The sequence below is a fragment of the Capra hircus genome, chromosome 28 (assembly GCF_001704415.2).
Source record: "Capra hircus breed San Clemente chromosome 28, ASM170441v1, whole genome shotgun sequence".
NCBI lineage: Eukaryota > Metazoa > Chordata > Mammalia > Artiodactyla > Bovidae > Capra > Capra hircus.
In genome coordinates, this window is record NC_030835.1 from 27,913,187 (window position 1) to 27,928,692 (window position 15,506).

General features: G+C 36.1%; 1 protein-coding gene across 3 annotated transcripts in view; it reads right to left on the reverse strand.

The window, feature by feature from the left end:
* Nucleotides 1-15,506, reverse strand: part of C28H10orf107 (chromosome 28 C10orf107 homolog) — a 170,727-nt gene that overhangs the window by 86,585 nt on the left and 68,636 nt on the right. The window lies entirely within an intron of this gene.

Consider the following 15,506-nt stretch of genomic DNA (forward strand, 5'->3'; position numbering starts at 1 on the left):
TTTCCCTGAAACACTTATTGAAGAGGCTGTCTTTTCTCCATTATATTTTCTTGGCTCCTTTGTCGAAGATAAGGTGTTCACAGGTGCGTGGGTTAATTTCTGGGCTATCTTGTTCCATAGGTCTATATTTCTGTTTTTCTGCTGGTATCATACTGTCTTGATTGCTGTAGCTTTGTAGTATAGTCTGAAGTTGGGAAAGTTGATTCCTTCAGGTCTGTTTTTCTTTCTCAAGACTGCTTTGGCTATTCGAGGTCTTTTGTGTTTCCATATGAACTGTGAAATTTTTTGTTCTAGTTCTGTGAAAAATACCACTGGTTGTTTGATATGGATATCTTTGAATCTATAAATTACTTTGGGTAGTAATAATCATTTTTACTTTATTGAGTCTTCAATCCAAGAACATTGTACCACATCTTCTTTATCCATTCATCTGTTGGACATTGATGTTGTTTCAATGTCCTGGCTATTGTGAATAGTGATACAATGAATGGTGGGGTGCATCTATCTTTTCAAATTATAGTTTTGTCTGGATATATGTCCAAGAGTGAGACTGTAAGCTCAGATGGCAACTCTATTTTTAGTTTTTTGAGGAATCTCCACATTGTTTTCCATAGTGAATACACCAATTTACATTCCCACCAAAAGTGTAAGAGGGTTCCTTTTTTATTTTACACCCTCTCCAGCATTTGTTATTTGCAGACTTTTTCAGGATGGTCATTCTGACCAGTGAGAGGTGGTACCTCATTGTAGTTTTGATTTGCATTTTTCTAATAATTGGTGATTTTGAATATTTTTTCATGTGCCTATTGGCCATGTGTATGTCTTCTTTGAAGAAATGCCTATTTAGGTCTTCTGTTCATTTTCATTTAGGCCTTTTTCCTCTTTTCTTTTCTTTTTGTGTTATTGAGTTGTATGGGTTGTTTGTATATTTTGGAAAAAATGTGACTCATAAAGGGTTAATATGCCAAAAAATAAAAAGACTTCATACAAGTCAGTAACAGAAAGAAAAAAAAAAAACCTGCATAAAAGTGCAAACATCTTCTCCCACTCAGTAGGTTGCGTTTTAATTTTGGTGATGTCCTTTGATGTGCAAAAGATTTTAAGTTCAACTAGGCCTCATTTGTGTTTTTTAGCTTTTGTTTCCTTTGCCTGATGAGACAGATCCAAAAACATAGTGCTAACTCTTAATGCTCAAAATTCTTGAAGCCAGGCTTCAGCAGTACGTGAACTGTGAACTTCCTCATGTTCAAGTTGCTTTTAGAAAAGGCAGAGGAACCAGAGATCAAATTGCCAACATCCGCTGGATCATAGAAAAAGCAAGAGAGTTCCAGAAAAACATCTATTTCTGCTTTATTGACTATTCCAAAGCCTTTGACTGTGTGGATCACAATAAACTGAGGAAAATTCTGATAGAGATGGGAAACCAGACCACCTGACATGCCTCTTGAGAAAACTATATGCAGGTCAGGAAGCAACAGTTAGAACTGGACATGGAACGACAGACTGGTTCCAAATAGGAAAAGGAGTACGTCAAGGCTGTATATTGTCACCCTGCTTATTTAACTTCTATGCAGAGTACATCATGAGAAACGCTGGGCTGGAGGAAGCACGAGCTGGAATCAAGATTGCCGGGAGAAATATCAATAACCTCAGATATGCAGATGACACCACCCTTATGGCACAAAGTGAAGAGGAACTAAAAAGCCTCTTGATGAAAGTAAAAGAGGAGAGTGAAAAAGTTGGCTTAAAACTCAACATTCAGAAAACGAAGATCATGGCATCTGGTCCCATCACTTCATGGGAAAGAGATGGGGAAACAGTGGAAACAGTGGCTGACTTTATTTTTGGGGCTCCAAAATCACTGCAGATGGTGACTGCAGGCATGAAATTACAAGACGCTTACTCCTTGGAAGGAAAGTTATGACCAACCTAGATAGCATATTAAAAAGCAGAGACATCACTTTGACACAAAGGTCCGTCTAGTCAAGGCTATGGTTTTTCCAGTGGTCATGTATGGATGTGAGAGTTGGACTGTGAAGAAAGCTGAGCGCTGAAGAATTGATGCTTTCGAACTGTGGTGTTGGAGAAGACCTCTGAGAGTCCCTTGGACTGCAAAGAGGTCCACCCAGTCCATCCTAAAGGAGATCAGTCCTGGGTGTTCACTGGAAGGACTGATGCTAAAGCTGAAACTCCAATACTTTGGCCACCTCATGCGAAGAGCTGACTCACTGGAAAAGACCCTGATGCTGGGAGGGATTGGGGGCAGGAGGAGAAGGGGACGACAGAGGATGAGATGGTTGGATGGCATCACCGACTGGATGGATGTGAGTTTGAGTGAACTCTGGGAGTTGGTGATGGACAGGGAGGCCTGGCTAGCTGTGATTCACAGGGTCGCAAACAGTCAGACACGACTGAGTGACTGAACTGAACTGAAAATAAGTTTGGGGGATTTAGATGATGACTGCATTGAATCTATACATAAATTGGGAAGAACTGATGTCTTCACAATATTGAATCTTTCTACCCACACATGGAATATCGCTCCATTTATCAAGTTTTTTTTTCATTTCATTCTTCAGAGGTTCATGTTTTCCTCATGTAAATCTTGTATATATTTTGTCAATTTATGGCTAAGTATTTCATTTTTTGAGTGCTAATACAAAGAATAAAGTGATTTAAATTTCAAATTCCACTTGTTCTTTCTGATACATAGGAAAGAAACTGACTTTTATATATTAACTTTTTATCCTGTACTCTTTTGAGAATTGCTTGTGTTTGTTTCTTATAGGATTTCTTTTTTTGGTAAATTCTATCAGATTTTCTACAGTTAGGTCCTCTGCAAACAAAGACATTTTTATATCTTCTTTCTCAATCTGTATAATGTTTATATCATCTTCTTATCTTATTAGTTAGAACTTATAGTACAGAAGAGATATCCCTGCCTTGTAGTACACTTTATCTTAGTGGAAAGTTTTGAGTTTCTAACTTAATGATATTTGTTGTTCAGCTGTTAAATCATGGTTGACTCTTTGCAACCCCATAGACTGCAGCACACCAGGCTTCCCTATCTTACACTATCCCCTGGAATTTGCTCAAACTCATGACCATTTAGTCAGTGATGTCATCCAGCCATCTATCTCATCTTCTGTTGCCCCCTTCTCTTCCTGTCCTCAATCTTTCCTGGCATCAGGGTCTCTTCCAAAGAGTTAGTCTTTGCATCAGGTGGCCAAAGGGTTGGAGCTCCAGCTTCAGCATCAGTCCTTACAATGAATATTTAGGGTTGATTTCCATTAGGATTGAATGGTTTAATAATGTTAGCTATAGGTTTTTGATATTTGTTATCAAAAGAGGGAGTTCCCTTCTATTTCTAGTACGCTGTTTTTATATCAAGTGGGTATCAAATTTTATGTAATGCTTTTTCTGAATCTATTATGACCATGTGATTTTTCTTTTTTATCTTGCCTTGAAGTATTGTAATAATTGAGTTTTGAATGTTGAATAAGCCTTGTATACTTGGGATAAATCGCACTTGGTCATGGTGAATACATGGCTAGATGAGATTTGCTAAATTTTCGTTAAGTGCCTCTGCATCTATGTCCATGAGAGCTATTAGTCTACAGTTTTCTTTTGTTGTAATGTCTTTGTCTAATTTTAGTACTTTGGTAATGCTGGCCTCATAGAATCAGTTAGGAAGTATTCCCTCTATTTCTGTCTTCTGCAAGAGTTTGTAGAGAACTGGTATGATTTCTTCCTTATTTGTTTGTTACAATTCACAAGTGAGCCCATCTAAGCCATGTGTCTTGTCTTTTGGAAGATTACTAATTATTTACTTTCTTTAACAGATATAGGCTTATTCATTTATTCACATCATCTGTTTCTTCTTTTGTGAATTTTGGCAAACTTTGTCTTTCAAGTTAACTGGTCCATTTCATCAATGTTATCAAATCTGTGGGCAGAGAATTGTTCACAGTATTCCTTTATTATCCTCTTAATGTCCACAGGGAAGAAGTAATGTTCCCTCCTTCATTACTGATAGTAGTAATTTGTGTCCTCCCTCTTTTTTCTTAATTAGCTTAGCTGAAGCTTATCAATTCCATTGATCTTTTCAAAGAATCAGTTTTTGATTTCATTTATTTTTTCTATTGATTTCCTGTTTTCAGTTTCATTGATTTCTGCTCCAGTTCTTTAGGAGCAGACTATTTTTCTTTCGGTTACTCTGTATTCCATTTGTTCTTATTTTTCTAGTTTCCTAACATGGAAATTTAGATTACTGATTTTAGATCTTTCTTGTTTTCCAATATATACATTCAATGCTATAAATTTCCCTCTAAGCGCTGCATTTGCTGTATCCCATAAATTGTGATTAGCTGTGTTTTTATTTTTCTTTAGCTCAAAACACTTTCAAGTTCCTCATGAGATGCCTTATCTGAGCCAGTGCTATTAGAAGTGTGTCTAATTACTACAAATTGTTGGATTTTTCCGTTACCTTTCTGTTATTGATTTCTAGTTTAATTCCACTGTGATCTACGAGGAGACATTTATGATTTCTGTTCCTTTAAATTTGTCAAGGTGTGTTTTATGGTATAGAATATGGTCTATTTTGGTGAATGCTCCTTGTGAGCTTGAAAAGACTGTGTACTCTGCTATTGTTGGATAAGTAGTCCATAGATGCCAATTATATTCAGTTGACTGATAGTGTTGTTGAGTCTTACTATGTCTTTAACAGATTTTCTGCCAGCTAGATCTATGTACTTATGAATAGAGGGGTGCTGAACTTTCCAACTGTGATAGAGGATTTATCCCTTTTTTAAATTTGTGATTCTATTAGTTTTTGCCTCACACAATTTGATACCCTGTTGTTAAGTCACATATGTTAAGAATTGTCATGTTTTCTTGGAGAATTAACCCTTTTATCACTCTGTGATGTCCTCTTCATACCTGTGTTGGGGAAGCTAGTGAAGTAGTCTTGTTCAGGCTTCAGAGGTGGCACTAAGTCTCTCTCCCTCTGACTGGACAATGACCTTAAAACTGGCTGCATGCCAAACTGCTTTTCCATCTTGAGTTTACTTTTGTGTATGGTGTCAAAGAATGTTCTAATTTCATTTTTTTTACACATAGCTGTCAAGGTTTTCCAGCATCATCTACTGAAGATTGTCTTTCCTCTATTGTATAGTCTTGCCTCCTTTGTCATAGACTAATTGACCAGAGGTGTTCGGTTTTATTTCTGGGCTTTCTATCCTGTCCATTGACTTATATTTCTGTGTGTGTGTGTGTGAATACTATTTTGATAAATGTAGCTTTGTAGTATAGTCTGAAGTAAAAGAATCTGATTCCTCCAGCTCCATTTTTCTTTCTCAGGATTGCTTTTTGGCTATTTGGGGTCTTTTGTGTTTCCATAGAAGTTGTAAAAATTTTTGTTCTAATTTTGAGAAAAAAATGCCATTGATAATTTGATACAGATTGCACTGAATCTATAGACTGTCTTGGATAGTACAGTCATTTTGACAATCAATTCTTTCAATTCAAGAACATGGTATATTTTTTCCATCTACTTGTATTATCTGTTTCTTTCATCAGCATCTTATAATATTCAGAGTACAAGTCTTTTGTATCCATAGGTAGATTTATTCTTAGGAATTTTATCCTTTCTGATGCTATGGTAAATGGGACTGTTTTTCTGATTTCTCTTTTTGGTTTTTCATTCTTACTGTATAGGAATGCAGGGATAGATAATTGTTAGTGTACAGAAATGCAACAGATTTCTATGTGTTGATTTTGCATCCTACAACTTTACTGAATTCATTTGGAGTAGTTTTCCAGTAACATTTAAAGGGTTTTCTATGTATAGTATCATGTCATCAGCAAATAGTGACAGTTTTATTTCTTATTTTCCATCTGGATTCCCTCTGTTTCTTTTTCTTCTCTGATTGCTGTGGCCAGGGCTTCCAAAACTATGTTGAGTAAAAGTGGTGAAAGTGGAAATCCTTGTCTTGTTTCTGCTCTTCCAGGAAGCGCTTTCAGCTTCCCACCACTGAGTACAGTATTAGCTATAGGTCTGCCATGTGTGTATGTGTGTGTTAGTCGCTCAGTTGTGTCCAACTCTGTGTGACCCCATGAACTGTAGCCCACCAGGCTCCCCTGTCCATGGAATTCTCCAGGCAAGAATACTGGAGTGGGTTGCTATTACCTTTTTCTGGGGATCTTCCCAACCCAGGGATCTAATCTGGGCTTCCTGCATTGCAGGTAGATTCTTTACCATTTGAGTCACCAGCTAAGCCCACAGGTTTGTCATATATGGCCTTTATTATGAAGTATGCTCCCTATATGCCTACTTTCTACTTTTAGAGAGTTTTTATCATAAACTGGTATTGAATTTTGTCAAAAGCATTTTCTGGATCTACTGAGATGATCATATTGTTTTTAAGACAATCTTTTTTTTCCATGAATTTAAACCACTGACATTAAATTTGATGTAGCTGGATTAATACATACCATATTTGTTTCTGCTTTTTATTTGTTGCCTCTTTCAGTTCTTAATTGAAAATTCAATATAATTATATAATATATAATTTCCATTATATATATATTATATTTCCATTATATATATATTATATATATAATTTCCTATATATATAATTTCCATTTTTTAGCATATTACTAATTTAGTGGTGTTCTCTAGTTTTCAATATCCACTTACAGCCAATCCAAGTCCAATTTTAAATACTAATAATAGTATACTGCTTCGTGGGTAATATAAGGACCTTATAAAAACAAAATAAACCTATTTCTTCTCTGTTGTCTCTTATATCCATCATGAAATTCATGTCACTTATAGATAAGCATATATATATATATAAAATCAAATGCATTATTATTATTTCAACAAATTTTACTCTTAGATAAATTAAGAAAAAAGAAAATCAAAAGTTCTTATTTTACCTTGATTTATTCCCTCTTTGAATACACTTCTTTACTTTATGCAGATCCAAGATTATGACCTATATTATTTCACCTTGTTAAATAACTTTCTTCTAACATTTCTTGCAAGCTAGGTCTACTGGCAACAAATTCCCTCAGGACTATTTGTTTGAGAAAGCCTTCCTTTTTCACTTCTTAAGGATAATTTCACAATGTAGAGAATTCTAGATTGGTAGTTTTTTTCTTTCAGCACTAAACACTTCACTCAGTTCTTACTTGTATGGTTTCAAAGAAATTGAAAGTAATTCTTATACTGGTTCGTACAGGTTGAGTTTTTTTTTTCTCCCTCCTACTACTTTCAGAATTTTTCTTTATCTTTGATTTTATATAGTTTAAAACTTACATGCCTAGGTATAATTTTTTTGGCATTTATCATCTTTTGGGTTCTCTGACCTCCCAGGATGTAGGGAAATTCATCTGGGGAAAATTTCATTCATTATTGCTTCAAATATTTCTTCTCTTCCTTTCTCTCCTTCTACTCCTGCTTTTCCCACTATATGCATGTTATACCTTTTGTAGTTGTCCTGTAGACCTTGAATAGTCTGTTCCATTTTTTTTTTTCTCTTTCAGTGTTTGTTTTCTTTGGTTTTTGGTTTGAGGATTCTTTTTATAATATCCTCTAGTTCAGAGATTCTTTCCTCAGTTGTTTCCAGATTACCAATAAGCTCATCAAAAGTATTCCTCTTTTCTTTTACAGTATTTTAATATGAAGTATATAATCAACCAAATAATGAAGAAGGGTAACAATAAGAAGGCACTGTGATAGTAGATAGCAAGAAATTCTATTATGGTATGGTGATTAAAGCAGGGTGATATTCTGACAGGGATTCACAAATAAACCAATGGGATTACTGGTCATAATGAGTCAAACTGAGCATTAAGAATAGTAATTAATATGGATCAAACAAAACAGAAACAAAATAAAATCTATTTCAGTTTCCTATTCTTACTACAACAAATTACCACAAACAGTGGCTTAAATTAAACATAAATTTATTTTACAGTTCTGGAAGTCAGAAGTCCTCAACTTAATGTGTTGAAGAGGCTCCATTCAGTTCAGAGACTCTACAGGAGAATCTGTTTCCTTGCCTTATTCAGCTCTTAGATGCTGCTGCTGCTAAGCTGCATCAGTAGTGTCTGACTCTGTGTGACTCCATAGACAGCAGCCCACCAGGCTCCCCTGTCCCTGGGATTCTCCAGGCAAGAACACTGGAGTGGGTTGCCATTCCCTTCTCCAATGCATGAAAGTGGAAAGTGAAAGTGAAGGCGCTCAGTAGTGTCTGACTCTTAGCGACCCCATGGACTGCAGCCTACCAGGCTCCTCCATCCATGGGATTTTCCAGACAAGAGTACTGGAGTGGGGTGCCAGTGCCTTCTCCAGTGAAGTCACTCAGTCGTGTCCAACTCTTCATGACACCATGGACTGTAGCCTACCAGGCTCCTCCATCCATGGGATTTTCCAGGCAAGAGTACCAGAGTGGGTTGCCACTGCCTTCTCTGTCTGCTCCTAGAGGGCACCTGAATTTCTTGGCTCCTTGCCTCTTCCTCCATCTTCAAAGTCAACAATTTAGCTTATTCAAATCTTCCCCTTGTCACTGACTCTCTCTTTCCTCTCTTTTCCTCTTAGGAGGAACATGATCACATTGAGCCTACTTGGATAATCCTCCCATCTCAAAGCCTTCAGCTTAATCATATCTGCAAAATCTCTTTCACATGTAAGATTACATATCCACAGGTTCCAGGAATTGGTATGTAGGCATCTTGAAATGATGGGAGGGAAATTAATTATTCAGTCTACCACCATCACTTTTGAAGTATACTAAAAATCCAACTTATTATTTTGAAAACTTTCAGAGAAAGGGAGAGAATAAGAAACCTGTTCTTTCTTTTCCATATGAACTGTATCTCATTTTAATCAAATAATTGAAGAGTGAAAGTTTCTGTTTCTAGAAATACTGAACTCATAAATGAAGAAAGAATGATAAAATATTAAAAGAGAAAAAGAAAATAGAAAGAAAACCAGACACTATTTGCCTCTTAATAAGACTGTACAAAACCACCTTCAAATCATTCTTGCTAAATATCTGAAGTGAAATCTAGTTAGCCTTCCAACATTAACTGTGTTCTGAAAATAAGGAAGAGATACCACAGAAATTTAGGTAAAATTTAGTCAAATGTCAGTAAATTCTATAGGATAGAAGATCTAAAGTATTCAACAAATAAAACGTCCAATTTTCTTTGCATTTTGTTAGGTTCATTCCTACATATTTTATGGTTTTCATTATTACCAATGTGATCCTTTTCTTCAAGGCTATTAACAAAATACAGGAAAATATTTTTTTCTTAATGATGGTTTCTTACCATACCATCTGCAAACAATGACAGCTTTGTATCTTGTTTTTCAATACCTCCCTTTTTCTTCTAATTTTGACTTTTTTGTTTTATCAAATTGGTGAGGAACTAAAAATCCAATGTTGCGTCAAAATTATCAGCCTTGTCTTGTTCTTTGTGGGTATTTTAATGGCTTCGTTAAGACATTTTAGACAGATTTCAGTTTTTGGTATATTCTATCAGCTAAGAGTATAAACCTACATTATGGGCTAACTAGAGTCTTTTTAAAATGAGAAATGGATAGTTATCAAATGTTTTACTGTATCTATTGAGATCATCATTTGGTTTTTCCTTCCTCTAATCTGACAGTGTACTAAATTAGATTAATAGATATCCCAGTGTTAAACCATCCTTTCATATCTGGAATAAATACTATCTGAACATCTAATCCTTTGCCATATTTCACTTCATAATATTTTATTTAAGATTAATGCATCTATAATATTTTCATAACTGTGATTGCCTACAATATTGTGTTATTCTTTTCTATTTCTAATTATAATTTATTACCAATTCACAGGATAAATTTAAAACTTTCTCAGGATTATATTAACTTCAGAGAATGAGTTGAAAGCTTTCCATCTCCTTCTATGCTCTATAATAACATATAAAAAGGAAATGTTTCCTCTTAGAAATTTTGGTACATGTCCATCCCAAACTTCCTAATTATCTGGACACCCAACGAGGACTTAGAATATGGCACCTGCTCCATGTTATGTGGCAGCCTAGATGGAAAGGGAGTTTGGGAAGAATGGGTATATATATATATATATATATATGCCTGAATCCCTTTGCTGTTCCCCTTAAACTATCACAACATTATTTGCTAATTGGCTATATCCCCAGACAAAATAAAAGTGAAACAAATTTTGGTAGAACTAGCCTATAAAACCTACATCTGACGGCATTTTTATGTGTTGAGCGTTCAATATTTTATATGTTTAACATTCTATTAAGATTTTCTACTCTCTCAAGGAAATCTGTATTTCTCAAGTAAAATTTACAGTTCCCTGAATATTGCTTTTTCTGGATTTTCAAGCCTATCAACAGAAAACTGATATTTTATAAACATTTTCAAATTTCATTTTAAACAAACAAGATCTGTATCAGTTCATTTGTCAAGAAAACGATAAACTTTCAAACTTTTGTGAGACTATTAATCAGAGTTTAGATCTTCTAACATTTGCTCTATCAACTCTGTTCTTTAGCTATCATTTGATCTGTTCATAGAGTTTCATGCATCTCTTATAATTTTATTTTCCTCAACTACTTGTTGATTTTGTGCTGCCAGCTGACCTTCACATTAGATGATCCTTGTTCATTTGTCTGTGGATGTCTGTTTGCCAAGCTTGCCTTTAGACACTGTAGGGGAGGCATAAAGAATGATGTTGTAAGGCATTCAAGGTGTACTCAATGTCACTTCTGAACATCAATTGCCACTACAGAACTGCCCTTCTCTTTAGTGTCAACACCCACAATAGTTTCTTTAGCATGGGAATGAATGCCACAGAATCCCAGTATCCTGTACAAGCAGCAGAAGGTAAATGGACTAAATGGGGTAGCTTCTCTACTTGCTTTCATCAGTTCAGTTCAGTCATTCAGTCATGTCCAACTCTTTGCAACCGCATTGACTGCAGCAGGCCAGGCCTCCCTGTCCATCACCAGCTCCTGGAGCTTACAGAAACTCATGTCCATTGAGTCAGTGATGCAATACAACCATGTCATCCAATGTTGTCCCCTTCTCCTCATGCCTTCAATCTTTCCCAGCATCAGGGTCTTTTCCAATGAGTCAGTTCTTTGCACCAGGTGGGCAAAGTATTGGAGTTTCAACTTCAGCATCAGTCCTTCCAATGAATATTCAGGACTGATTTCCTTTAGGATGGACTGGTTTCCTTTAGGATGGACTGGTTTGATCTTGCTGTCCAAGGGACTCTCAAAAGTCATCTCCAACACCACAGTTCAAAAGCATCAATTCTTTGGTGCTCAGCTTTCTTTATAGTCTAACTCTCATATCCATACATGACTACTGGAAAAACCATAGCTTTGACTAGACAGACCTTTGTTGGCAAAGTAACGTCTCTCCTTTTTAAAATGCTCTCTAAGTTAGTCTTAACTTTTCTTCCAAGGAGCAAGCGTCATTTAATTTCATGGCTGCAGTCACCATCTGCAGCGATTTTGGAGCCCCCCAAAGTAAAGTCTGTCACTGTTTTCACTCTTTCCCCATTTATTTGCCATGAAGTGATGGGACCAGATGCCATGATCTTAGTTTTTCTGAATGTTGAGTTTTAAGCCAACTTTTTCACTCTCCTCTTTCATTTTCATCAAGAGGCTCTTTAGTTCCTCTTCATTTTCTGCCATAAGGGTGGTGTCATCTGCATATCTCAGGTTTTTGATATGTCTCCTGGCAATCTTGATTCCAGCTTGTGTTTCTTCTAGCCTAGCATTTCTCATGATGTATTCCACATAGAAGATAAATAAGCAGAGTGACAATTTACAGCCTTGACGTACTCCTTTCCCAATTTGAAACCAGTCTGGTCCATGTCCAGGTCTAACTGTTGCTTCCTGACCTGCACCAGATTTCTCAGGAGGCAGGTCAGGTAGTCTGGTATTCTCATCTCTTTAAGAATTTTCCACAGCTTATTGTGATCCACACAAAGGCTTTGGCATAGTCAATAAAGCAGAAGTAGATATTTTTCTGGAACTCTCTTGCTTTTTCAATGATCCAGTGGATGTTGGCAATTTGATCTCTGGTTCCTCTGCCTTTTCTAAATCCAGCTTAAACATCTGGAAGTTCACAGTTCATGTACTGTTGAAGCCTGGCTTGGAGAATTTTGAACATTACTTTGCTAGCATGTGAGATGAGCGCAACTGTGTGGTAGTTTGAGCATTCTTTGGCATTGCCTTTCTTTGGGATTGGAATGAAAACTGACCTGAAAGTAATGCTTTCATCATTTTCCCTCTCAAAGTTTCTCTCATTTCTGTATCAATTTAGGATGCCTAAGGAAATGTAGCATTAACTCTGTAGTGTCTTTTCAGTACATATGGGGCTATAGTTTCATCTAATCAATAATTTATCATTTTAGATGTCATCAAACCTCTTATCTATAGCATTCTGAATTTTGAAAATTTTGGTCTTTTACAGGATTTTGGATGCAAGAGGAATTGTACATGTGTGCTTAGTTTATTCTTTTGATAAAACCACTGTTCCCTTCGGAAAAGTTCTTCCTGCTTCTTTGGGATCTATTCATGTTCTTTCACCCATTCAATATGGTCAACTTGGGTTTTCTAATAATATCACTCCTCTGGTCACAGTGACTAATTGAGAGCAGACATAAAACACAAACACAGAAAATCGTATTGGGAGGAGGAATGTTTCTTTCTTCTGGAGGTGCTAAACTGTAACTGTCTCTTTCATGTCCACCACCAGCTGGAGGAAGCCTGACTGCAATAGAAGGGAACAAGGCCCTTCAGAAAAAGAAATGAAAAAAGTCTAGGAGAGATGAGAGACTGAACCACATGCATGGATATCCACATGTACATACACACTCAGTAACATGGTTGACTATGAGATCCAGTTAGTTTTAGTCTAGCTTTCACCCCTGCCTTTACCTGTTAGTGACTTCCCTGGTAGTTCAGTTGGTAAAGAATCTGCCTGCAATGCAGGAGACCAGGGTTCAGTCATTGGGTTGGGAAGATCCCCTGGTGAAGTGAATGTCAAACTACTTCAGTATCCTTGCCTGGAGAATTCCATGGACAGAGAAGCCTGCTGTGCTACAGTCCATGGCGTCCCAAATGTCGGACATGACTAAGTGACTAAGCACACAAGCACACGACATAATAAGATATCTTCCCCCTTTTTTAATTAATTGAACTATTTTGAGTGGAATTTCTTTTGCTTGCACCAAAAAAATATACTTTCTGGCTAACTCATTCACAGTCTTTAGATTTCCTCTTAGACTTCACTTGTTAATGGAAGACCCCTATATTATAATTACTTAATCATCTCTCTCCTCTCATTCAACAATAAACTCCATGAGGACAAGGATCATTGCTTGTCACTGTGTATGCCTGGAACTTTTGTACAAGGCCTAGAGCATAATAGAAACTGGGTCACATAAACATGTGGAATAATGAATAAATGCTGTAACTGTATCATCTCATTTTAGTAGATGCCCGGCAGTAGATACCTGGTTAGAACCATGTCTTTGGGTATCTGCTATAAGTTTTTGATCATCATCATTGCTACTATCCAATAGGGTTCTTTGTGTACAAGTATTCACTGTTTCTCCTAGTTTTCAGGTAACCAAAGCAAAGGACAGTTTCCAGGTTTTTGGGTGGGTCCTCAAGGCCATAGAAAACATATACCCCTTAAGGCAGGAGTCCCAAACTTCTGGAATCTAATGTCTGATGATTTGAGGTAGAGCCCATGTAATAATGGAAACAAAGTGTACAATAAATGCAATATACTCAAATCATCCTGAAACCATCCCCCTCAACCTAGTCCATGGAAAAACTGTCTTCCACAAAACCAGTCCCTAGTGCCAGAAAGTTTGGGGACTGCTGCCTTAAGGAGACTTTGGTTCCCTTATAATTGTTATGTTTGTGGATCTGTGATCTAATCGTATTGCCAAAACAACAGACTTGGAGAGTTCTTGGCTTGGGTGATTAAAAGGAAATTCTCATCTCTATAAATAAATTAAGTGTCATCCTCTAAGATGGCTACAACTACAGGTATCTATCTGATGCCTTTGTTCTCTGCTCCATCCTGTCATTATTCTAGCTCATTCTAGTTGTTCACTACCTTTTTCAACATATGTTTATGTGCGAACTATTGAAAGAACTACAAAACATGCTGCTTATAGAACTGTATATATTAGATTTCTAGATTATGAAAAATCTCAGGCCAAGAATAATGAATTACCTACCAAAAAATGACCTAATATGAAATTTCTTTAAAAAGGTGAGTAGAAATAGCTAGAAACAACTATTAAAATAAAAAATACAAATTCAATTTTCTTTAAAACCCAAGAAAAATTGAGTATGATTTATGTTTTTTATTAATAATTAAAATTAATATTTAGCAATTATTCTTAGAGGTGATTTATGCATTTTGTTATAATCATCTATCCATAACTAAGAAACAAACTAAATTTCATCAGTGTTACTTAACTTGAATTCTTGCCTGAGATTTAAAGTTTGAACACTTACATGGCTGTTGTATGGCCCTTGTTTGGTTCCAGAGTCCTGAGGTCAGCATGAATAATTACGTTAGTGTACCAGGCCTCTATGAAAGGCTGTTACTTAAAACAAGGTATTTGCACCAAACATTATCAGAAACTCCTAAAATGCTATAAAATAATTGTAGTATAACATTTGCTTTGGTTAATCCTTTAAAATTATATGAATGATCTAATTCTCGAAGACCCAACATCCCTTCCTTAAGGAATTTATTTATAGCTCTGGTCAACTTGGGGAAAATACAAAAGACAATAGAAAATAAATGGATCAATCCTTGTCTACTTTCTCCATTTTTTCTTTCCATAAGCATAAATGTCACCTAAATATAACCTTACAACAGAGAAGAAAGGCACGATTGTGTAATTAACAAAGGGAAAGGGAGTTCTTCACGAAATTTTTTTTCTTCATGATTCTAAATATCTGCGTATGCCACTGCTGGAAGCCACTACCATTTTCCCAAAGTTTTGCTGAGTAGATAAGATAGGGCTGTATGCCAAACAGATGATTATTATAATGCTGTCATACTATATGATTTAATTCTGAAATGGAAACGTTTTCAGTGAAACTTTTGTCAAATGACATCTAATTTAAGACACAAAATGAGGAGACTACAAAGAAGAAATTTTAAGGAAAGTCAAAAGCAAAAAGGGTTCCTTGTTTCCCTTCAGCTCATTTAAAAGGCCAACAGTAGAACAAGTACCCAAATGGACAGTGAGACACCATGACTCAGGTGTTTAATGAAGTCAGCAATTTATAAACTACAGAATAACAATACTAGGGAAGACCAAATGGCTGGCACATTGCATCTGCTTCTTAATACTAGGAAAATTATACAGATAATGTAAATATCCCTGTATTCACCTTATTTCTGACCGTGACCATTCCCGTCTCCTATTTTT